This window comes from Papio anubis, chromosome 8 (genome assembly GCF_008728515.1).
Source record: "Papio anubis isolate 15944 chromosome 8, Panubis1.0, whole genome shotgun sequence".
Lineage (NCBI taxonomy): Eukaryota > Metazoa > Chordata > Mammalia > Primates > Cercopithecidae > Papio > Papio anubis.
Window position 1 is genome coordinate 74,462,152 of NC_044983.1, and position 24,680 is coordinate 74,486,831.

The following is a 24,680-nucleotide window of genomic DNA, read 5'->3' on the forward strand; positions in this document are numbered from 1 at the left end:
TGGTGCCAGGCTGTCAGTCTTTCCTAGAGAGCTAAACCTTGAGAGCAGGACCCTCGTCCTATGGTACCAATGCAAAAAGAAAGGGACTGACCTACATATGGTCTCTGGACTCAGGCACACGACCCAGAGTTCAGAAAAGTCTTCAAATCTTAGCGGGAAATGAAGTGTTAGGCAGACAATGGAGTGGGAGTCAGCATTTCAGGAGAAAATCAGATCCTGTGCTTAGATGATCAATCACCAGGGCTTGGCAATGGCAAAGTACTTCCTGGCATCATTGTGTGAGTATTCGGTCCTAGGTAGTAATGGTAGAGGCCTATAGGCAATGACAAGACCTGATCCAGTTAAAGGACAGACGCTGCACATTAGGATTCCCCCAGGAGATTTTAGGGTTAAGAAGTGTATCACTGAAATACTTCATTCTGTTTGCTACTCTGCAGAAGAATAGACAGAAGAATTAGGGAAAACAATAAGTTGTTGATACACATTTGTTGTAATAATGAAAATGTTATTATGTAGTACCTTCATTGTTTTGATGCCCTGTTTGTTTGTCGTTTGTTATACTTTGGAATATATGTTATACTTTGTACTGTTTGTGAGTCCCAGGATGTTTTCTCAATTTCCGTTTTACTTTCTAGAGTTTAATTTTAAATTTTGCACTTTTTAAAATATGTGATTTGTTTCTAACGAATTTTGCCTTATCTGCTTGTTTTGCCAGGTTGTTTCCAACCGTATTATCTACTATTGTGGCAATAAACACGAGTCAAGAGTTGAATAAAAAGAATTCTTTTTATCATCATCATCACCATCATCCTCAATCACTGTCATCACCATACCACAGTGGGTATCATATCTTAAAAATAAGAAGACTTTCATATTCTACAGGAAGTAATTTCAATGTAGATCGTAGCTTTTTATTTTATTTAAACATTTTTAGCATTACTAATATGAAAATTATATTTTATTCAACCACCAGAGGGAGCTCCCAAATATATGGATTCTAAAAGGGAAGGAGTAAAGTAATTAAGTAGGCAGCTTTGTATGTTTTATGGTTGAAAATCAAAGATTTAATCAGCTGTGTGTCATGGTTTTGTGGGATCACATGTTGGGTCTTCGTATATCAAATGCTTAAAATTTTATCCTACTATAGACGCCACATCATTTTAATTAATAGCTATGAAATAATAATCTTGTTTTTATGTTTTTTTAAAGTTTGAGTAATTGTGTTATTTTAACTTTATGTTTTAATTTTGGACAATATTGATTGACAGCATGCTTTGCAAATATAATTATACTTCATGACCTCCTCTCTTAGGCCCCAATTTTTCTTAAGTTGTGTTTTTATATTGTCTAATTTATAAAACTTATATTCTTTTTTGTAACCACAAATTCAATATTGACACATCTCCTTTTCATATTTATTTGTTTTGATGTATTGCTTGACTTGCTAAATTTTATTGTCAAATAGTTTATTTGAGAAGGGTCTTTGGGTTCTAGAATCCTTGATATCTTTCATGTTTGAGAATGACTGCTTGTTGCTTTACACATGTATGACATATAGAGTGGGTATAATATTGTGAGGTCATATTTTCTTTCTCTCATCTATGATTTAATATTCCCCCTAGGAAAATCAAGTCTTCCAATTTTTTTTTTCACTAATATTATGTGGGTGTGGAAGGGGAAGGAAGGAAATTATCCAACTGTTTCCTGCAGGCAGAGCAAGTCCCTACAGAGCAGGCTGCCCTCAGTGATGATGAGTTTTGTATCTCCCAGAACATCCCACCTCTTAAATGTCTAGCATCTTGTAAGTATCCTTCCCATTCATGTTTCTTCATAGCTTACTGAGTTCTGTCTCTCCTCTTTTAAATGGCTTTGTTGAGATATAATTGATAAATAAAAAACTGCACGTTTGATGTGTGCAGTTTGATGTATTTGGACGTATGTATACATTGGCAATACTATCACCACAATCAAGATAATAAACATATCCATTATCTCCAAAAGTTTCCATGTGTCCCCTCAACCGCTTCCTTTTTTGTGTGGTAAAAGCACTTAGCAGGATGATCTGGGGAGGAGCAGTCCCTGGGATGACTGTATTTATCTGTTGTCTCTGTACCCCACTTTAAAGCATCTGAAAGTTTTCTCACACAGTAATGTAATCAACCCCATTTTGTGGCTGTGGAAATTGTCAGGCACAAAGGTTAAGCAAATTACCCAAGGCCATGGAGCAGATGAGTGAGAGACCTGGGAGTGGATCCAGGACTCATAACTGCTCAGTTGATATATTGCCTTCCATTGCTTGACAAGGCTGCAAGCTGTCCTGCTTCTTCCCAACACACTTGACTAAAGTCAGGTATTTAAATTTCCATTTCTAAGCTGAAGTCAGCAGTATTTCCATAACTAGGATGTTGTCACAACAGAAAAAATGAATTATAAGCAATGAATAGAGGTGAAATATATTCATTCAGAGTCAGTGTTAACACATTCCATCTTTCTTCACTTCCTTTAACCTCTTATTTTCTCCAGGCTGCTTACAAACGTATTCAATGTGTTAACAAAAAAATGTAGTAAACACATTGCCAGAATATCAGCATTGGGAACAAAGAAAAACACTTTCTATTTGGTGTTAGCATAACTGTGCATTTTAACTAGATGTATATCTCTCTGTGGATAATTAACATGCTATTTGTAAATAAAGTAAAATATTAAATATACGAAGTCACCATTCTGACTTATGTTTTTCTACAGAGCACAACCACTCTCTAACAAATATGTATCTGACAGATTGATAAATTATGGTCTCTGCCAGGTCAAATGAGCTCACTTCCCTTCAAACCTTAAAAGCCTAAGCAATAATGTGGTCTCCCAGACACAAAGAGGAAACAGCAAGCCGCTCTACTACATCGTGATTGTTTCCTGGGCAAGCGTGTTTCCCAGCTGCAATCACAGATGCCCCAAAACGATGCCAGTGTCAGCCCCTGCCATGCTGTAGCTCCCTTCAGGGAGCATCTCAACTGCTGTTTTCCCCTCCCCTAGTCCTGCACTGAACCTGCCACACCTTCTAAGAAAACCAGAGGGTTGACTCAGTGCTGAACTGCAGGGGCTCTCACACACACTGTAACCTGCAGGAACATAGGCATTTGACTGCTGCCTCCTCAGCTTACCACAGGGGGCAGACACTGACTGAAAAGAGGTCCAAGAAATAAATTCCTAAGGAAAAGCAGGGAGATACAAAAATGCAAAATATAAATGAATCAAATAAAATTTAAAACATGTATTCTGGTGCCGCCTTTAATAGTGCATATCATGAGATGGGGTCTATTTCACTTATTTACAAATAAACAACTCTTCATTATTGCTGAAGATGTATGAATATAAGATTTAAAGCTAGGGTGATTTAAAATTTTTCTGCAAAAAACAACTTATGGTTAGTGTTCTCTTTTTTACATTTTGTATTTCAAATTCAATAATTCTATGAATATGTTCCATTCAAATGTCCCAGCTTTGTTATGATCCCCCAAATGAATAATGCATGTCTTAGAAAGTATATTTTCCAAAGGAGAAAGCACTATGAACATTCATTTTAACTTCCTTTATCAGTCAATGATTTTTATCCTTCACTATACATTTTAAAAGACCTGACAAAGGTTCATAAAACATTGTTATTCTTTATCAGTAGAGCTACAGGCAAAATTCAAAATTCTCAAATCTGTGGGAAAGATTATGAAGAAATATTATGACCGGTTATCAATCTGCACAGACTTGCCTATGTTATCCTAACATTGTTTTTAGCATGGTGAAGACAAGGATAAACCATGAAGCCTACCTGCTGGGATCTGAAATCCTGCTTCACCACTTCCTGTCTTGAGCATGTTACTCAATTTTTCTGTACCTCAGTTTTCTCTTGTCTAAAATAGAGATAATACTACTACTTCTGTTGTCATGAAGACCAAATGAGTTACTATTTATAAATTATGCCCACTAATTAAAAAATAGAACAGTGCCCGAAGGTTTTATTTTTAAATAAAATAAAACATATATTTTTTTACAGCATCACTATGCTCCAGGTCAATATTTCCATATTAGTGATCGGGTCTCTTTTCCTTACCTATCCGGAATGCTTGTGTTAGAGTTCCATTTGACAGTGAAAGGCATTAGGAAGCTATCTGGGTCGATTTTCTCATCTAGAAAATGGTGATGATGATCTTGTCTTGGAGATCTAATGTGAAATGGAGTGAGGTTGCATAAATGAAGTCTTTAACAAAGGATCTTACTGGTACAAGGCACTCAATAAATGCTCACTGATAAATAGAAGTAACTATGTGCAAAGTCATCATATAAGCTCAAGATTCAAGAAGATAAAATGACTAACATGGAAACAAAACAATTGTTTATTGAAAGGGTCGGATTGTTTTATCCTTTTATTATCAGATTCAAATATTTTCAATTCATACTTTCTAAAGGGACTATTCAGAGAGAATTTCTGAAAAATTTCATCCCTCCAGGGTTTTATAGACATTTCTCGACTTAAATACAATAAAAATAGCAATAAATTTCTACTTACTGGGAAAGTCTTGTCGAAATATTGTTAAGGTTTACTTAGAGGTAAACAAAAGAGATTGAGCTACTTTTTTGTTTCTTGCTTATTTGTGTTACTCAGTGGTGAAGAATAAAACTTATCGTTTCCTTTGTGAGAATGATTAAGGAAAATGAAAAACATTTGTCTAAGCACAAGTCAATTGCTAAAAGCAGGTAAAAGCATTTGGTGTGGAGTAGGCACCATCTCAATTTTAGTAAACTGGATTTTAGTATCAGATGACTGGAAATGAGCCTGAAAAACCTCCCCTCATACATTATGGCATATTCAGTTAACTTCTTTGCAAATACTTATTGCTGCTGCATAAAATTTTAGATACCCATAGGCAAATCCAGATAATTGAAAATTGCCTTAGTTCTGGTAAAAAAAAAAAAAAAAAAAAAAAAAAAGTGTGATATTAGAACTGAGGGCTTGGTGGATGGCGGAACAGGTTGGACTTAAGAATGTAAGTTCTTAGGAACATATTAAGTCCACTGAGTTATGACAAAGTGTCTGGGAAATCCCCTGCAGTGGGCACTTGGTAGGAAATGAGCAGGCTCTGATGAAAGCTACAGCCAATGAGCAAGAAGTGCATGGAGAACGAGAAGCTGAGAAATACCGGCCAGGCAGGGCTCATCTCAGGGCAGTCCCTCTAGCAGCAGATAGAAACCATACTATCACAGAATTTTGAGTTTATGGAAAGTACCCTAACACCCAGGAAGACTGTAAGGACAAGACAGAACAAAGACCTGCTAGGAAAGATATAGCCTTACTAGAGCATGATTCAGTTACTAAAATTGAGTTACAAGACAATAGTGTAAAATTGAAGGTTAAGACATAACACAAGAACAGGATTTAAAATGTATCTGCTTAAGGAAAAGATAGGTTTTAAAATCTAGGTTAAAGCCGGACCCGCAGGTGATAGCCTTACTGTGCAGCATAATTAACACTACCGTCACCAATACCTTATCACAAATAAATGTGTGAGTTTCATAGAATGGCTTCCTTTAATGTCCTTCAGAAAGGCAGATGGCATAGAAAACCAAAGTGTAGTTCAGCAAAAGTCAAAACAGACCCATTCGGAAGGTATTCCATGGATCTGTGTGATCTGCTTTTATGCTAAGGAGTGTTTGCTTTGTGCTACTAGTGCAAGACTAGAGCCTGGGCTATGCATCTCCTTTTATGAAGAGCAAAAGTTGGATTCATAAATATACATGAATATGGAAGAGTGGGGATGGGGAATAAAATAGTTTTCATTACCTAAACTAGGAAGTGAAAGATGGAGGCAAAGTAGACTTGTAGTTTTCAAGGGGCAGACAACTTGGATTGCTTTTCTCTTTGTTGAACGTATTATTCTGGGTGTCACCAGTAGAATTAGAGGGCTGATGAAATTCCTTCTAGCATAGACAGTTTTCAAATTAAGCACAGAGTTAAGAGCATAAAGGATGACATAGGTGGGCCCACCCCAGTGGCACCACGCCTTCTCTCTGGCGTGGGCAGCTATGCGTATAGTAAAAGCCTCATCCTGTGAAGGCTTGTTTGTTTTGCAAGAGAAGACAACAGAAGAAATGGAAGAGAGGCAAAGGCTGGTATGCAGGGTTCTGATACCCTCACTCTTTCCCTCAAGACAATTGGATCTCTGATCTGATAGTTTTAAAATAACATTAAAATACAAAATTATTTAAACGCTGACATCAGAATTGTCCTTTCATTACTAAATGTACCACTGAAAAAAATAGAATAGTGTTTTTCGAGAGAAAATGTTACCACTGAAAAACCCTATACCCAGCCAAATTTTTGGTCTTGTGCTTTGGCAACAGAAAGTTCTTTTATCACATGACGATTCTCAGAAAATACACTGTCCACATTCACTTTTGAAAAAAATATTTCACCAAACACGAGATTAAAATAGATATCACAAAAATGAGGAAGCTATAGTATACAGCTGGTAAGCATTGAAGCTATTTGAACATTGTTGTATTTAATCAACAGCTATAAAAATTCATGTGAATATAAAAACAATTATAAACAAAAAGATACATTGTATACATTAATATTGAATTGAACCTAATAATCCAGAATATTGTTTATTAAAACTAACAAGTGGGTTTGGGTTGGTGGCTTGGGTAGAGGAAGTAAAGCATGCTTCATTTCTCATCTATCACAGGAGGAAGTCAATAGATAACACTTCTGTACTGACGTAGAAATTTTTAAATGTATATATTACAGTATACTTTTTAAATATTAAATTTTTAAGTAATCAGTAGAAACATAAAACACGATAGCTTCTAAACTGCTATAGAAATTAAGCAAACAAAATATCCATGTAGGGAAAAACCAGTCAAAGGAAACAGAGAGAAACCACAAAATAAACAGTGTATGAAATACAGTGATATTCATGTGATTAAATATTTCAGATACAACCATAAATTTAAAGATTAAACTCACTATTAAATTACAAAAGTTAAAATGTGGCAACTCCAATGTATCTAAATATGCATTATACACAAGAGTTACCCCAAAACAAAAATAACCAAAAAGTAAACAATAAAAGGATGGACAAAGGTATATTCAGCAAACAAGAACTAAATAAAGGAGTGAGACTATTAATATTCATTAAACATAATTCCAAAACAAAACCAGCAAAGGGAAGAAAGATAAAAGTTACTATCCACACTGAAGGTATAATAGAATCAAACTCCAAGGAGCAAATAACATGGTTTTGACATATACAGAACAGAAACTGCTAGAGAAGAAGGAAAAAAAGTAAAACAATGCAATCATTTCAGGACATGTTATCACCACTTTGAATTTTTGACAGGTGATTAGACATAAAATAAGTAAGCATACATAATATAATAGATTTAATTATTAGAATGACAATTGACATTTCTTTCTTTAAAAAGGTTTCATCCTTTTCATTTTTCTTAAAATGTTTATCAAATTGATGATACAGTAGTAAGGAAACGGAAAAAGTTCCCTTGTGCCCTTCTCAGGGTGTGCGACAGGGGAACTAGCTCACTTCCTCAGTGCCCCACGGCTCAAACCTCTAGGGGAGTGTACAGACGGGTAGGCTGTGGGGCTCCGACCTCATGGCAGTGTGGAAGGGTGAATGTTTATAGCTCCTCAAGCCCCATTGGGCGTGTGTTACAGGGTGCTCTTTTAGTTTTGCTGTCTATAGGCTTGTGTTAACCAGCTCAATTACACCCTTTACCTCGTCGCAAGGACAGAGGGCTTTCTATATGCTGGGTTCTTGCTTTGGTGTACTAGAAGAATCGGATCATACCTGGGCTAGGAGAATTAAGTGTAAGGTTTTAGTGAGCGGAAGTAGCTCTCAGCAGATGGGGGAGCCATTGGGAGATGATTTTCCCCTGGAGGCCTCTCTGAGGGCTGGACTCTCCTTTGACTACACCGGCCAAACTCCGCATAGCTCCCCCTGTTGATGGCCTGCTTGCCTTCCAGTGTCTGTAGTGTGCTCTTCTGCTGGTGTGCGCCCCTCCAACGTCCAGCCGCCTGTGTCTTCTTCTGCCTATGGATCTGCCCCACGACGTCCAGCTGCTTGTGTGTCTGCCCACTGGGATCTCGGGTTATATTTATAGGCCCAGGATGGGGTGTGGCGGGCCAGGCTGGTCTTGGAAAATTCAGCGTCCAGTTTGAAGGCAGGAGTGCCTGCCCTCACCTAGGTCCTAGCTGCAGACCACGCTCTCCTCTAGCCAGCACTTCCCTTCTCCCCTTCTGTATCACTTAAACGCACCACCCTCTTCCCTTCCCAGCACTCCTGTATCAGTAGGCCACACAAGAAATCCCAATAAATTCCCCAATTTGGGAAATGTGCAGGTCATAGTTTAGAATAACGCTTGAATAAAACTCAAAATCAAACAATAATACTCACAACTTCTTAGAAATTAAAAGTTATCCTCTAAGGAACTCTTGAATCAAAGATGAACTTAAAATTAAAATTGCAGGGTTGCTTTTTCTGGTGATAATGCAGAATACATGTCTGGAAAAGCCTCACTACAATGCACATTTCTATGTGGATAAAGTAAAACCATTATTTTTTCAGTGTGTTCGCTATAATGTAAGGGGATCTTTGTGAGTTAAAAAAAAAAACACAAAAAACAAAACAAAACAAAAAAACAGAGTTAGCAAACTGATTGGGAAATAGAACTGAAATCTATAACTACCCAGCAGAATAGTTTCAGAAACACAGGAAGCTTTCCCAGGGGAACAGGCCTTGGACCTAGGCAAAAAGAGAGGTTGAAAATGAAGCTCTTGAAGAAAGTTGAAAATTAAAAGGGCTAAAATACTAATAGAAGAGTAGATGGAAAAAAGCCAAGCAAAACAAACAAAAACAACAAAAGAAAAACCTTTTAGGAAGAAAGGTAGAATACAAAAATACTTATTTGTTTTGATTACTACTTTCAGTGGGTGAACAATAAAATGATTCTGGGAGTGTGTAACCACATTGGTTTGGTGTTCCAATTTGAACTATTTCTGTGGATTAGGGAAACGCAAGTTGAGACATGAACTTAAGTTCTTCCAAAAGCAAATAGAATTATAGCATGCATAGCAAAAGAAAAACAGAAAGAAAGAACAAAATAAACATCATGAAATAAGATGCTGAATTACATTAGAAGGAAAATGTAAATCTTCTGAAAAGAGTTGTAGCCTTTTCTAGGCCTGGTGGAAATTCCACAGAAAAGTTATACTGGATATAAATTCACAATCAAAATTAAAACACATACACAAAATTAGCCCACTGAATGAGAACAACTGCAATGGAAAATATGAAAAATAAGAATATGCAATAAAAACATTTTATAAAGAAACCAAAAACAACTTGTAATGAAAAATATAATTGAACATTTATCTAATAGGACATTTAGAAAAAAAAAATTGAGACAAGGGGAGAGAGGATCTTTTTAAATAGGTAAAGCCTGAGATTTTTCCTAATCAATCAAAGGCATTAATCTTTGTATTAAAGACGCATAAATGACTCTTTTTTAACTTTTAAGTTCAGAGGTACAAGTACAGATTTGTTACGTAGTTAAACTTGTGTTATGGGAGTTTGTTGTATGGATTATTTCATGACCCAGAAATTTAGCCTCATACCCATTAGTTACTTTACCTGATCCTCTCCCTTCTCCTACCCTCATCTCTTTGAAAAGCCTCAGTGTGTGTTGCTGTCTGCTATGTGTACATGTGTTCTCATCATTTAGTTCCCACTTATAAGTGAGAACATGCAGTATTTGATTTTCTGTTCCTGTGTTAATTTGCTAAGGATAATGGCCCCTAGTTCCATCCATAGACGAAACCTAAATAAGTCTTAAACAGATATAACAAAGATGAAATCTATACAGAAATTCATCATTGTTTTCTAACAGATCACCAAAAGTAGAGAGATGTCTAAAAAGCCACAGAAAAAATGAGCCTACACATGTATAAAATTGACAGCAAATTTCTTAACAATAGAAGCCAGAAGACAATAGAGGAATCTTTCTAAGTGTTGAGAGAAAATAATCTGGCACTTTTATATTTTTTCAAGAATGATGGTGAAAAATATTAGAGCAAATAAAGACTCAATTTATCTCTAATAGACACTCACTAAAATACCTTGAAAAGGATGTACTTCAAAACGAAAGAATATTATCCTAGGAAGACTATAAGATGCAATATCAAATGTAGAAAAAAGAACCTCACATGCTAAAGAATATAAAATATAACAAGTATAAATAAACGTATAGGACATATATTGAACATATAAAACAATAATGTCTAATTTTGTGTTAAATAAGTCAGATATAAAATGCTGCACAACAGTATCATGAAAGATGAGTTGCAGTTGATCGGAGTTAAAGTGTTGTAAGGTCTCTTTTGTTGTTCGAAAGAGTAGAAAAAGAAAATACTAATTTCATTTTCATATTAAAATTTTCAGGAAAACCATTAGAAAAATAGAAATAGGGTGCATAAATTATGAAAGAAGAGAGAAAAGAAGAGAAATTAACCTTAGACAAATGTATATGGAAATAAAATATGCTATAAAAGCAGGACAAACAGCAAACACAAAATAAAACAGTAGAAAGATTCCAAATATATCAATAATCACAATAAATATAAATGGATGATTCTCACCACTGAAAAAAGATTTACAGATTATGCTAAAAATTATCAGCTATATGCAAGTTAAACCCAATAACTTAAGGTTCCAAAAAAGATGATAAAAAGTAAAAGTACCCAGAAGAGATTAACCAAAAGAACTTAATATTGACATATTAATATCAACAAATTACATTTAAGCCAAAAAGTAGAAATAAAGAGAACTACCACTTAAATATTAAATGCTGAGTAAATCACGTTACCATGTATTTTGGCCAGTTCCCTGTGTACTACTGGCAGTTAACGTGCCTTGCTTATTTTCTCTTGTTGTTTGTCCTTCTTTTATAAATTGTTGAAATTCATTTTTCTAATCTAGACATTAACCATTTATAGTTAAATGCATTGCAAATGTTTTCTCCTAGTATGTGTTTGTCTTTTCAAACATTTGTATTGTGTTTGGGATTGGTTCAGTTTTCTTTTCAACTAAGCTTGAATGCAGTGCTCAGATCCTTACTGAAAGGAAATGGTATCCAAATAAGTCATGATATGCAGGACATATTATTGTCAAACTTTTCATATTCAGTTGATGGTGGTGAAGTGCTCAGTGAAGCAAATGTGTGGCGCACTTGAAGCCTGCTGTGTTTAACTCTTGTGACTGCAATAATTACTAAAAACATTGTGGCATGAGGTGGTTGCTCCTCAGTGCAAGGAAGCACTTTTAGAAATAAAATATCTCACATCTTTAAACTTTCAGGTGATGGGACTCCCAGACAGGTCCCATTAGTAGAAACAGATAATTCCTATGGAAAATCTAAATTTATCTCTTGTTTCTTTACGTGCTATGATAATATCTCTGAAAAAAAAAAAAAAGAAACTAAAATTAATCGTATGGATTGCCGAGGGTGAGTTTGCACCTTCATTAAAGTGACTCGTGAAGTTAGGGCATTGATTGAGAAGGAGTAGGACCCTGAGATTTGGAATAGAGATATTTGGGAAGACTTGGATGATATTAAGCATTGAATTGGATCATTCTGAATTTTCTTTGCTAGTGGAAGCAGCCCTTTTTCCTGTGTTTAGCATCTTATGATTAGTGTCAATTTTCAGCATGCCCCAGGAGGTTATGTACAAAGTGACTTGGAAGGAAGTAAATTGTACTCCAAAATGAATTGCAAAATGTATACAAATGGGTAAGGCCAAATATATTGACACAGGTACATCTAACAGAGTCTGAATTTCATGAGCTAGTTTGTCAGTTGAAAGAGGCTCTAACATTTTACCTGAATGTGATGTTGAGACACAAGAACTTCCTTCATGTAATATAGAGGAATTAATCCAAAGGTTTAGAAAAATAGGCAAACTGAAATGGCTTTATCACATGCAACTAGTTCTTCCCACAGTTTGTTTTTTCCTGAAGGGGCCCAAAGGGCGCCCCCTTCATTAAGTTATTGAGAAACTTCATTAGTTAGGGGAATGTCCATCTTCTTGAAATATGGGGATGCCCTCTATAGGTCAGGTATAATGTTGGGAGATGCCATCATTCAGTTGAGCTTTCCATAAAGATAATGCAACATTTAACCGCCAGAGGCTAGGTGGGCACATTAAGTATAATGTGCTCTGGGGTTGAAGTTTTTATCCACAGAGATCTCTATCAGGTCAATCACATGTGCCTAAAATAAAGTAAATGTTCCACCCAGTAAAACATTATTTGATATACATAATAAGAAAACTTTCAGGATAAAGGTCAAATCCATGATTTGAGTCACTGCAATGAAGAACCACATCCTTTCCCCTAATTCTAGACTTAAGTCAGTTTACAGAACTCAAGCCTCTTGACTGAAGGAGAGTTTTGCTCTACTGCCATAGGAATCTGCCATTCCTCTTCCTCTGACCTTGTCAAAAGTGACATGAGGACAATTATTAGGGTGATTTTGCATTGGAGAAGATGGCATAGCCACACTTTTGGGGACTGACATAAGTTTTGGGGTACTCACAATACCAATGTGCAATTATAATAGATAAGAAATGAAGGTGTGTACCAAGGATGAATCACCCAGTGTCCAGTAAGTCCATGGACCCACTCTGCGTTGGTCTCTATACCCTAAATGTATAATTAAAATGGACCTACTTGGCACTGACATTGGCAGTATCCTCAGACTGGCTCTCTAAGCCAGGGAGTGAGGGTTATTAGTACAGAAAGGATAAATGAAAGCTGCCAGAACTTCCCCTCCCTGCCAGCTCTCACAGGCAGAATATTGAACCCCCAAATAACATTGTACTCTTGGAAATTGCAGAAATAACTGTAGCCCATGAAAGACCTCAAAGATGCAGGGCAGTGATGCTGTTCACATCCTCTTTGATATCTTCCTATTGGCCTATATAAAATGTGATGGTTCTTTGAAAAGGACTACATTATTTTAAACCACATCAGGAGATAATCACAATTGCGCTCCTTTTCCAAATGCAGATTTTTTTTTTCTAAGCTTTTCCTTAGAAATTCTGATCAGCCACGATTTTGAAGAATCTGTTTTGGATGGAGTGGACTTAATATATTATGGGAGTGGATCTAAGAAGTTCAAGGCTTGGACTGAAGTGGACAATTTGGGTATTCTACAAAGACCCCTTTAATATTTTTTATTTACTATTTTTATGTGCCGTGGCTTTAGTGTGCTTTTGCCTCTAAAAGTTAGCATTTGTAGCACTTGTTTTTGTGTAACAGCCTTCAGGTTACTGATGCCCACTTTGCTTGAATGGACATCCAGAACTGGTTGGGGATGTGTACTTGGTGGGTACATCCATTTATCATTGATTGACACATATTGAGGTAGGACAGTTCTAGCTTCCTTGCCATGACTCTCAGCTGACACTCCACAGTTCCCTGCAGGATCAAGAGGAAGTTATCTTTTGCAGGTCTGAGATTCTACCCTTGCTTGTCTTTGACCCGTTCCCTTCCTTCCTTTTCCCCACTCCTTTACTGGTTTTACCCAGGAACAATTTCTTAATAAATTACTTGCACATGAATCCTTGCTCAGCATCTGCTTTTGGGGGAAAGAGCCTAAGACATAAGCAATGGCCTGTTAGAAATGTGATGGAAATTTATTTTATTAATAATAAATTGCAGCAAAAATGTAAAATACTTGTGAATAATAGAAAGTAATCTACAAAATATTAATGAGCAACATTAAAAGAAAGGTTGAAAATGGACTAGCTAGGTACTTATGTAGAATGATTAACTATCACATAACTATTTTCTCCTAAATGTATATTTATATTTTTCTAATTTTTAATTTTTATGTGCACATAATAGGTTTATATATTTATGGGGTACATGAGATGTTTTGGTACAAGTGATAATTGTATCATGGAAAATTCAATATCCATCCACTAAATCATTTATTCTTTGTCCTATAAACAATCCAATTATACTTTTTTAGTTATTTTAAAATGTACAATTAAATTATTATTAACTATAGCCCCACTGTTGTGTTATCAATTAGTAGGTCTTACTCACTCTTTCTATTTTTTTGTATCCCTTAACCATCTCCACCTCTTCCCACCCATCTCTCCACTACCTTTCCCAGTCTCTGGTAACCATTCTTTTACTCTGTATCTCTGTGAGTACAATTGTTTTGATTTTTAGATCCCACAAATAAGTGAGAACATATGATGTTTGTCTTTCTGTGCCTGGCTTTTTTTACTTAATATAATCACCTCCAGTTCCATTCATGTTGTTGCAAAACAAAACAAAACAAAACAAAAAATGGATCTCATTATTTCTTATGAATGAATAGTGCTCCACTGTGTGTATGTACCACATTTTCTTTAGCCATTCATCTGTTGATGGACACTTAGGTTGCTTCCAAATATTAGCAACTATGAATACTGCTGTAACAAACATGGGAGTGCAGATATCACCTTGATATACTGACTTCCTTTCTTTTGGGTATATATCCAGCAGTGGAATTGCTGTTGGAAGCTCTATTTTTAGTTTTTTGAGGCACCTCCAAATTGTTATCCACAGTGGTTGTACTAATTTATCTTTCCACCAACAATGTACAAGGGTTCCTTTTTCCCCACTTCCTTGCCAGCATTTGTAATTGCCTGTCTTTCGGATGAAAGCCATTTTAACTGGGGTGAGATGATATCTCATGTAGTTTTGATTTTCATTTATTTCATGATCAATGATGTTGAGAAGCTTTTCATATGCCTGTTTGTCATTTATATGTCTTCTTTCAAGAAATGTCTATTCAAATCTTTTGCCCATTTTTTGATTGGATTATTAGGTTTTTTTCCCTATAGAGTTGTTTGAGCTCCTTTATATATTGTGGTTATTAATCCTTTGTCAGTTGGGTAGTTTGCAAACAATTTTTCCCATTCTGTAGGTTGTCTTTTCAGTTTCTTAGCTGTTTCCTTTGCTGTGCAGAAGCTTTTTAATTTGTTGTGATACTATTTGTCCGTTTTTTTTTTTTTTTTTTTTTTTTTTTGCTTTGGCTACCTTTGCTCGTGGGGTATTACTCTAGAAATTTTTGCCCCGACCATTTCCCGGAGAATTTCCCCAGTGTTTTCTTATAGTAGCTTCATAGTTTGAGGTCTCAGATTTAAGTCTTTAATCCATTTTGATTTGACTTTTGTATTAAAAAAATGATGATGAGAGATAGAGGTCTAGTTTCATTCTTCTGCACATGGATATTCAGTTTTCTCATCACTATTTATTGAAGAGGCTATTTTTTCCCCAGTGTATGTTCTTGGCACTTTTGTTGAAAATGAGTTCACTGTAGTTGTCCAGATTTACTGTTGGGTTCTCTATTCTGTTCTATTGGTCTATGTGTCTGTTTTTATGCCATATTCTGCTGTTTTGATTACTATATCTCTGTAGTATAATTTGAAATAAGGTAATATGATTCCTCCACTTTTGCTCTTTTTGTTTAAGATAGCTTTGCTTATTCTGAGTCTTTTGTGATTTCATGTAAATTTTAGAATTTTTTTCTATTTCTGTGAAGAATGCCATTATTATTTTGATATGGTTTGTCTTGAATCTGTAGATTGCTTTGGGTAATGTGGACATTTTAATAATACTGATTCTTTCAATCCATTAACATGGAATATCTTTTCATTTTTTAGTGTCCTCTTCAATTATTTTCATTAGTGTTTAATAGTTTTCATTGTAGAGATCTTTCACTTCTTTGTTTAAGTTAATTTCTAGGTATTTAACTTCATTTGTTGCTACTGTAAATTGAATTACTTTTTAAATTTCTTTTCCAGATTGTTCACTGTTGGTATATAGAAATGCTACTGATTTTTGTATGTTGCTTTTGTATTCTGCAACTTTTACTGAATTCATAAGTTCTAACAGTTGTTTGGTGGAGTGTTTAGGAAAAACTTTAAGTCTCCATCAAATTTATGTTTTTCAAATAGAAGGTTATGTTATCTGCAAACAAGGATAATTTGACTTCTTTCTTTCCAGTTTGGGTGTCCTTGATTTTTTTTCCCTTGTCTGATTGCTCTAGCTAGGATTTCCAATATATTGAATAACAGTGGTGACAGTGGGCCTCCTTATCTTCTTCCAGATCTTAGAGGAAAGACATAGATTTTCCCCAGTCAGGAGGATTCTAGCTGTAGGTCTATCATATATAACTTTTATTATGTTGAGTTATGTTACTTCTATATCCAGTTTTTTAAGAGTTTTTACCATGAAGAGGTGTTGAACTGTATCAATGCTTTTGCGGCATCGGTTGAAATGAACATACGGATCTTGTCCTTCATTCTGTTGAGATGATGTATCACATTGATTAATTTGCATATGTTAAACCAGCCTTGCATCCCTCAGATTAATCCCACTTGGCTATGATGAATGATCTTTTTAATGTATTGTTAAATTCAGTTCGCTAGTACATTTTTGTGGATTTTTCATCAATATTCATCAGAGATATTGGCTTATAGTTCCCTTTTTGGATATTTTTGTTTGTTTGTTTTGGCATCAGGGTAATACTGTCCTCATAAAATGAGTTTGGAAGTATTTCCTACTCCTCTTTTTTTTGGGAAAAGTTTAAGTAGAATTGATATTAGTTATTCTTTAAATGTTTGATGGAATTCAGCAGTGAAAACATTAGGTTCCAGGTTTTTTTTCTTTTGATACTTTTTACTACAGCTTTGATTTTTTTCACTTCTTGTTGGTCTGTTTAGGTTTTGGATTTCTTCATGGTTCAGTCTCCATAGGTTGTATGTTTCTAGGAATGTATCCATTTCTTCTAGGTTTTCCAATTTATTGATACATGGTAGCTCATAATAGCCACAAATGACCATTTAAATTCCTGGGGTATTAGTTGTAATATTCCCTTTTTTTATCTCTGAGTTAACTTACTTGAATCTTCTCTCTTTCTTTCTTAGTCTGGCTAAAGGTTTATTTATCTTTTCAAAAAACCAAATTTTTGTTTCATTGATTTTTTTTTTTTTTTGAGATGGAGTCTCGCTCTGTCACCCAGGCTGGAGTGCAATGGCCAGATCTCAGTTTCACTGATTTTTTGTATTGTTTTTGTCATTTTAAATTCATGTATTTCTGCTCTGATCCTTATTATTTCTTCTCTTGTGCAAATTTTGTGTTTGATTTGCTCTTGCTTTTCTAGTTCTTTAGGATGCATATTAGATTATTTACTTGAAACTTTTCTTCTTTTTTATGTAGGCACTTATAACTATAAATTTCCCAATTACTATTGCTTTTGCTATATTCTATCGGTTTGGGTATGTTGTGTTTCCATTATCATTTGTTTCAAGAAAGTGTTCAATTTTCTTCTTCACTTCTTCATTGATTCACTGGTCATTCAGTAGCGTATTGTTTAATTTCCATGCATCTGTATGCTTTTCAAAATACCTTTAGTTGTAGACTTTTGGTTTCATTCCATTGTGTTCAGAGATGATGCTTAATATTATTTCAGTTTTTTCAAATGTTTTAAGACTTCCTTTAGTACCTAATATATGGTCTATCCTTAGTATTAAAGAAGGATCCATGTGTTGAGAAGAAAACTGTGTATTCTGCAGCCTGTAGAAGAAGTGTTCTGTAACTATTTACTAGATCCATGTGTTTTATAGTGCAGATTAAATCTAACATTTCTTTGTTGATTTTCCATCTGGGAGATCTGTTCAATGCTGAAAGTTGGAATGGTAAGTCTCCAGCTATTATTGTATTTGGCCTAGCTCTCTCTTTAGCTTTAATAATATTTTCTTAATATATCTGGGTGCTCCACTATTGGGTACATATGTATTTACAATTGTTATGTCCTCTTACTTAATTGACCCTTTTATTATTATATAGTGACTTTCTTTGTCTCTTCTTACATTTTTGTCTTGAAATCTATTTTGTCTGATATAAGTAAGCTACTTTTACTCCTTTTTGATTTCCATTGGCATAAAATATTTTTTTATCCCTTTATTTTTAGTCTATATGCATCTTTATCGCTGAAGTGTGTTTCTTGTAGGCAACAGATCGTTGGGTCCTATTTTTTAATTCATTCAGCCACTTTGTTTTTTGATTGGAGAGCTTAGTCCATTTACATTAAATGCTATTGTTGATTAATAGGGACTTACTCCTTCCATTTTATTTTTCACTTTCTGGTTGTTTTGCAGTCTTTTCTTCCTTCTTTTCTTCCTTACTGTCTTCCTTTTAGTGAAGGTGATATTTCTCTGGTGGTATGCTTTAATTTCTTGCTTTTAATTTTTTTGTGTATCCATTGTATGTTTTTTGATTTGAGGTTACCATGAGGCTTGCCAATACTATTTTATAACCCATTATTTTAAACTGATGATGGGTGAACACTGATTGCATTTACCAACTAAAAAAATGTAAAAAAAAAATTAATAAAAACTCTATACTTACCCTTTTTAATTTTTTGTTGTTTCTCCTTAAATATCTTATTGTACTGTCAATGTCTTGAAAAGTTGTAGTTATTACTGTGATTTGTTCATCCTTTAGTCTTTTTACCTAAGACAAGTGTAGTTTATACATTACTATTACAGTGTTATGGCATTCTGTGGTTTTCTATGTGCTCACTGTTACCAGTAAGTTTTGTACCTTCAGATGATTTCTTCTTGCTCATTAGCATATTTTTCTTTCTGATTGAAGAACTCCCTTTAGCATTTCTTGTAGGACATATCTGGTATTGATGAAATCCCTCAGCTTTTGTTTGTTTGGGAAGCTCTTTATTTCTCCTTCATGCTTAAATAATATTTTGGATGGATGTACTATTCTAGGGTAAAGGGTTTTCGTCTTTAGCACTTTAAATGTGTCCTTTCACTCTCTCCTAGCCTGTAAGGTTTCCACTAAAAAGTCTGTTGTCAAACATATTGGAGCTCCCTTGTATGCTATTTGTTTCTTTTCTTGCTGCTTTTAGGATCTTTTCTTTGTCCTTGACTTTGGGGGTCTGATTATTAAATGCCTTGGTGTAGTCTTCTTTTGGTTAAATCTGCTTAGTATTCTATAATCTTTTTGTACTTAGATATTGGTATCTTTCTCTAGGTTTGGGACATTCTCTGTTATTATCCCTTTGAATCAACATTCTACCCCTGTCTTTCTCTACCTCCATTTTAAGGACAATAACTTTTAGATTTGCCTTGCTGAGGCCATTTTATAGATCTCGTAGGTGTGCTTCACACTATCTTTTATTCTATTTTCTTTTGTCTCCTGTGACTGTGTATTTTTAAGTAGTCTGTCTTCAAGTTTCCTAACTCTTCTGTTTGATTAATTCTACTATTAAGAGATTCTGAAGCATTATTCAGTATGTCAATTGCATTTTTCAACTCTAGAATTTCTACTTGGTTCTTTTTAATTGTTTCAATTTCTTTGTTAAATTTATCTGATAGAATTTTGAATTAATTCTCTGTGTTATCTTGAATTTCTTTGAGTTTCCTCAAAAGAGCTATTCTGAATTATCTGTCTGAAAAATCATGTATCTGTTTCTCCAAGATTAGTCCCTGGTGCCTTACTTGTTCATTTGTTGGGATAATGTTTTCCTGGATGTTGTTGATGCTTGTAGATGTTTGTCAGTGTCTGTGCATTGCAGAGTTAGATATTTATTGTAGTCTTCACAGCCTGGGCTTCTTTGTGCCTGTCTTTCTTGGGAAGGTTTTACAGTTAACTAAAGGGACTTGGGCTCGAAGGCCCATAACACTGTATAACACTGTGGTTTTTGCATAGTTGTAGAGATACCACTTTGGTAGTCTTGGATAATATATGGAAGAATCCTCTGGAATACTAGGCAGTGTTTTCTTTCTTTTTTTTTTTTTTTTTTTTTTGAGATGGAGTCTCACTCTGTCGCCCAGGCTGGAGTGCAGTGGCACAATCTCGGCTCACTGCAAGCTCCACCTCCCGGGTTCACACCATTCTCCTGCCTCAGCCTCCTGAGTAGCTGGGACTACAGGCGCCCACCACCATGCCCGGCTAATTTTATTTTATTTTTTATTTTTAGTAAAGATGAGGTTTCATGGTGTTAGCCAGGATGGTCTCAATCTCCTGACCTTGTGATCCACCCACCTTGGCCTCCCAAAGTGCTGGGATTACAGGCGTGAGCCACAGCACCTGACCAACTTTTCTTTTTTTCCTTTTTTTTTTAAGTTCCAGGATACATGTGCAGAATATGCACGTTTGTTACATTGATATACATGTGCCATGGTGGTTGGCTGCACCTATTGACTGGTCCTCTAAGTTCCCTCTCTTCACCTTCCCATCCTCCCAAAGGCCCTGTTGTGTGTTGTTCTCCTCCCTGTGTCCATGTGTTCTCAGTGTTCAGCTCCCACTATATTCAAACCAAAACACTTGGTGTTTGGTTTTCTGTTTCTGTGTTAGTTTGCTGAGGATGATAACTTCCAGCTTTATCTATGTCCCTGCAAAGGACATGATTTCATTCTTTTTGTGGCTGTATAATATTACATGGTGTATATGTACCACATTTTCTTGATTCAGTCTATCGTTGATGGGAATTTGGGTTTGTTCCATGACTTTGCTATTGTAAATAGTGCTGCAATAAACATATGCATCCATGTGACTTTATGGTAGAATGATTTATATTCTTTTGGGTATATACCCAGTCATGGGTTTGCTGGGTCAAACAGTATTTCTGGTTCTAGATCCTTGAGGACTCACCATACTGTCTTTCACAATGGTTGAACTAATTTACATTCCCACCAGCAGTGTAAAAGTGTTCCTATTTCTCCACAGCCTCACCAGCATCTATTGTTTCTTGACTTTTGAATAATTGCCATTCTGACTGGAATGAGGTGGTATCTCATTGTGGTTTTGATTTGCATTTCTCTAATGTTCAGTGATGTTGAGCTTTTTTTTATATGTTTGTTTGCTGCAAAAATGTCTTCTCTTCAGAAGTGTCCATTTATTTCCTTTGCACACTTTTTGATAAGGTTGTTTGTTTTTTCTTGTAAGTTTGTTGAAGTTCCTTGTAAATTCAAAATATTAGACCTTTGTCAGATGGGACAATTGCAAAAAATTTCTCCCATTCTGTAGGTTGCCTGTTAACTCTGATGATAGTGTCTTTCACTGTGCAGAAGCTCTTTAGTTATTTATAACCCATTTGTCAATTTTTGCTTTGGTGGCAGGCATTTTCGTCATGAAGTCTTTGCTCATGCCTATGACCTGTATGGTATTGCCTACGTTTTCTTCTAGGGATTTTATGGTTTGGGGTTTACATTTAAGTCTTTAATCCATCTTGAGTTAATTTTCATATAAATTGTAAGGAAGGGGTCCAGTTTATGTTTTCTGCATATGGCTAGCTAGTTTTCTCGGGACCATTTATTGAATAGAAGATTCTTTCCCCATTGCTTGTTTTTGCCAGGTTTGTTGAAAATCAGATGGTTGTAGATGTGTGGTGCTATTTCTGAGGTAGCTGTTCTGTTCCATTGGTCTATTTGTCTGTGTTTGTACCAGTACCATACTGTTTTGGTTACTGTAGCCTTGTAGTATAGTTTGAAGACAGGTGGTGTGATGCCTCCAGCTTTGTTCTTTTTGCTTAGGTTTGTCTTGGCTATACAGGGTCTTCTTTGATTCTATATGAAATTTAAAGTAGTTTTTTTTATAATTCTGCGAACTATGTCAATGGCAATTTGATGAAAATAGTATTGAATCTACAAATTACTTTATGCAGTATGGCCATTTTCATGATATTGATTCTTCCTATCCATGAGCGTGGAATGTTTTTCCATTTGTTTGTGTCCTCTCTGATTTACTTGAGCAGTGGTCTGTAGTTCTTCTTGAAGAAGTCCTTCATATCCCTTGTAAGTGTATTCCTAGGTATTTTATCCTCTTTGTAGCAAATATGAATGGGAGTTCATTCATGATTTGGGTCTCTGCTTGTCTATTGTTGATGTAAAAGAATGCTTGTGATTTTTGCACATTGATTTTGTATCCTGAGAACTTGCTGAAGTTGCTTATCAGCTTAAGGAGTTTTGGGGCTTAGATGGTGAGTTTTCTAAATATAGAATTATGTTGTCTACAAACAGAGACAATTTGACTTCCTCTCTTCTTATTTGAATACCTTTATTTCTTTCTCTTGCCTGATTACCCTGGCCCAACTTCCAATATTGTGGTGAATAGGAGTGGTGAAAGAGGGCATCCTTGTCTTGTATCAGTTTTCAAATGGAATGCTTCCAGCTTTTGCCCATTCAATATGATATTGGCTGTCGGTTTGTCATAAATATATTTTATTATTTCAAGATAGGTTCCATCAATACCTAGTTTCTTGAGAGTTTTTAACATGAAGGGATATTGAATTTTACCAAAGGCCTTTTCTGCATCTATTCAGATAATCATGTGGTTTTTGTCTTTAGTTCTGTTTATGTGTTTAATTGTATTATTGATTTGCATATGTTGAACCAGCTTTGCATCCCAAGGATGAAGCCAACTTGATCATGGTGGATGAGTTTTTTGATGTTCTGCTGGATTCGGTTTGCCAGTATTTTATTGTGGATTTTCTCACAGATATTCATCAGGAATATTGGCCTGAAGCTTTTGTTGTTGTTGTTGGGTCTCTGCCAGGTTTTGATACCAGGATAATGCTGGCTTTATAAAATGAGTTAGGGAGGAGTCCATCGTTTTGAACTGTTTGGAATAGTTTTAGAAAAATGCTACCAGCTCCTCTTTATATCTCTGGTAGAATTTGGCTGTGAATCTCTCTGGTCCTCAGCTTTTTTTCCATTGGTAGGCTATTAATTACTATCTCAATTTCAGAACTTGTTATTGGTCTATTCAGGGATTCAACTTCTTCTTGGCTTAGTCTTGACATGGTGTATGTGTTCGGGAATTTATCAGCTTCTTATAGATTTTCTAGTTTATTTGCACAGAAGTATTTATAGTATTCTCTGATGATAGTTTGTGTTTCTGTGGGGTCACTGGTGATATCCCCTTTATCATTGCTTATTGTGTCTATTCTTCTCTTTTTCTTCTTTATTAGTCTAGGTAGTGGTTTATCTTCTTTTAAAATTTTTTCAAAAAAACCCAGCTGCTGGATCATTGACTTTTTGGAGGATTTTTTTGTGTCTCTTTCTCCTTCAATTCTGCTCTGGTCTTAGTTATTTCTTGTCTTCTGCTAGCTTTTGGATTAGTTTGCTCTTGCTTCTCTAGCTCTTTAAATTGTGACGAGTTGATGGGTGCAGCACAGCAACATGGCACAAGTATACATATGTAACACACCTGCACGTTATGCACATGTACCCTAGAACTTAAAGTATAATAATAAGAAGAAGAAGAAGAAGAAAAAAAGAAAAACTGAACTTAAAAAAAAAAGATTGTGATGTTAGGGTGTTGATTTGAGATTTTTTTAGCTTTCTGAGGTGGGCATTTAGTGCATTACATTTCCCTCTTAACACTGCTTTTGCTCTGTCCCAGATAGTCTGAGACGTTGTCTCCTTCTTCTCATTGATTTCAAAGAACTTCTTGATTTCTGCCTTAATTTCATTATTTATACAGGAGTCATTCAGGAGCAGGTTGTTCAATTTCCATGTAATTGTGTTGTTTTGAGTGAGTTTCTTAATCCTGAGTTCTAGTTTGATTACACTGTGGTCTGAGTGATTGTTTGTTATGATTTCAGCTCTTTTTCCTTTACTGAGGAGTATTTTACTTCCAATTATGTAGTCAATTGTAGAATAAGTACCATCTTGCACTAAGAAGAATGTACACTCTGTTGATTTGGGGCAGAGATTTCTGTACATGTCTTTTAGGTCTATCTGAGGCAGAGCTGAGTTCGAGTCCTAAATATCCTGTTAATTTTCTGTCTCATTGATCTGTCTAATATTGACAGTGGGGTGTTAAATTTTCCCATTATTATTATGTGTGAGTTTAAGTCTTTTTGTAGGTCTCTAAGACCTTGTTTTATGAATCTGGGCACTCCTGAATTGGGTACATATATATTTAGGATAGTTAGCTCTTCTTGTTGAATTTTTCCCTTTACCATTATGTTATGCCCTTCTTTGTCTTTTTTGATCTTTGTTGGATTAAAGTCTGTTTTGTTACAAGTTAGGATTGCAATGCCTACCTTTTTTTTTTTTTTTTTTTTTTTTTTTGCTTTCCATTTGCTTGGTAAATTTTTTCCATCCCTTTATTTTGAGCCTAGGTGTGTCTTTACACGTGAGATGGGTCTCCTGAATACAGCTCACCAATGGGTCTTGATGCTTTATCCAATTTACCAGTGTGTATCTTTTAGCTCACTTACATTTATGTGTGAATTTGATCCTGTCATCATAATGCTGTCTGGTTATTTTCCACTTTAGTTACACAGTTTCTTCATAACGTCATTGGTCTTTATATTTTGATGTGTTTTTGCTGTGATTTGTAGCAGTTCTTCCTTTCCATATTTAGTGCTTCCATTACCATATTGCAAGAAGCTCTTGCAAGGCAGCTCTGGTGGTGATGAAGTCCCTCAGCATTTGCTTGTTTGGAAAGGATTTTATTTGGCTTTCACTTATGAAACTTAGTTTGGCTGGATATAAAATTCTGGGTTGAGGATTTTTTTCTTTAAGA

General features: G+C 35.3%; 1 long non-coding RNA gene across 7 annotated transcripts in view; it reads left to right on the forward strand.

The window, feature by feature from the left end:
- LOC103886908 overlaps positions 1-24,680 on the forward strand; it is a 134,945-nt gene that overhangs the window by 43,807 nt on the left and 66,458 nt on the right. For 6 of the 7 annotated variants that reach the window (XR_002523862.2, XR_001905647.3, XR_002523863.2 and 3 more), the window contains exon 2: positions 716-1,801. This is a non-coding gene — a long non-coding RNA (uncharacterized LOC103886908). Of the gene's footprint in view, positions 1-715; positions 8,684-24,680 lie in introns of those variants that run through there. The other variant, XR_004185856.1, reaches the window with a different exon arrangement.